The sequence below is a fragment of the Corvus brachyrhynchos genome, unplaced genomic scaffold (assembly GCF_000691975.1).
Source record: "Corvus brachyrhynchos isolate BGI_N302 unplaced genomic scaffold, ASM69197v1 scaffold58, whole genome shotgun sequence".
In the NCBI taxonomy this organism is placed as follows: Eukaryota; Metazoa; Chordata; class Aves; order Passeriformes; family Corvidae; genus Corvus; species Corvus brachyrhynchos.
The window spans coordinates 1,261,761-1,262,855 of NW_008239539.1; the positions used below are offsets into that span (position 1 = coordinate 1,261,761).

General features: G+C 44.4%; 1 protein-coding gene across 2 annotated transcripts in view; it reads left to right on the forward strand.

The window, feature by feature from the left end:
* LOC108448434 overlaps positions 1-1,095 on the forward strand; it is a 79,106-nt gene that overhangs the window by 56,569 nt on the left and 21,442 nt on the right. The gene's annotated exons all lie outside the window — the stretch shown is intronic.

The following is a 1,095-nucleotide window of genomic DNA, read 5'->3' on the forward strand; positions in this document are numbered from 1 at the left end:
CCCTGCCAAACAGGTGTCCTCTGTTCCTTCCCCAGGTCATTCCAGGTAGGGCACATCCCGGGAGCACGCGTGCCTGCGTTTATTGCATGTGGTTAAAGCTGGGAAAGCCTCCCTGCCCTGTCAGGGCATGCAGTTACCTGAGATTACATTGCAGGCACAGCTGCATCCTGGGAGCCAGCCTGGAGAAATCACCTGCGAGGAGAGAAAATTGTCCTTGCTCGTGTCTGATAGACAATAAAGAGGGTTCTTAAATCTTAGGGCACTGTGGGGTTGATTAGCTGTAAATAGATGTTTGTTTCTGCTCTTTTAGGGCATTAGAAACCTTTTATTTCCTACCCCGAGTGTAAGGATACTGTGAAAGCCAGGGAAATGAACTCTGGCCATTTGAGAGGAGTTGGATTATTATTTTTTTTCCCTTCCCTCGGGGAAAAACAATCTGTGTTATTAGATTGGTTTCCTGAAGACATTTAACCAATTGACTTTACAGAAACCAAACGTTTATAATTGATATTGCACTTGGGTTAAGTTTGGAAAGTTTATAACATTGTCTCCTGGAAATTCTTGATAGAGGCTTCCAGAAGAAAACAGGCACGTGCCAAGGCAGTGCTCTGGAACAATTAATGCCTTCTGCATGATAGCAGTGAGCACAGGCATCTGAGTTTTAAATATTTATACTGGCAAGAGAGATATAGTGGCCATTAGGGTTGATGGGGATGTGCTTCCCAATGTTATTTAATCACAGAGCTAAACACAAAATGCTTTTTTTATCATCTGAAACAGAAGACATCTTAAAACCCCCAAATATCCTCAGGAAGCAATGCAGATGCATGTGGGGTGAATGTGAGGAGAGGTTGTTTCCTGAAAACGTCCTTGTTTTTGGAGTTCTCCAACACACCAGAGCAGCTGTTGAGCATTGATTCAGTTGCCTTGAAGAGCTGGTGACTAATGAGGATAAAAATTACAGACTGTTGGGGTTTTGTTCAAGGGGAAAAAAGCAGGGTTTGGAAGTGAGGAAGCAAAGAGAATAGTCTGCCTTTGGTGAGGGGGAGCAGACAGTGGGAAATGCTTTCTGCTGTCCAGGAGCTCCTGCTCCCT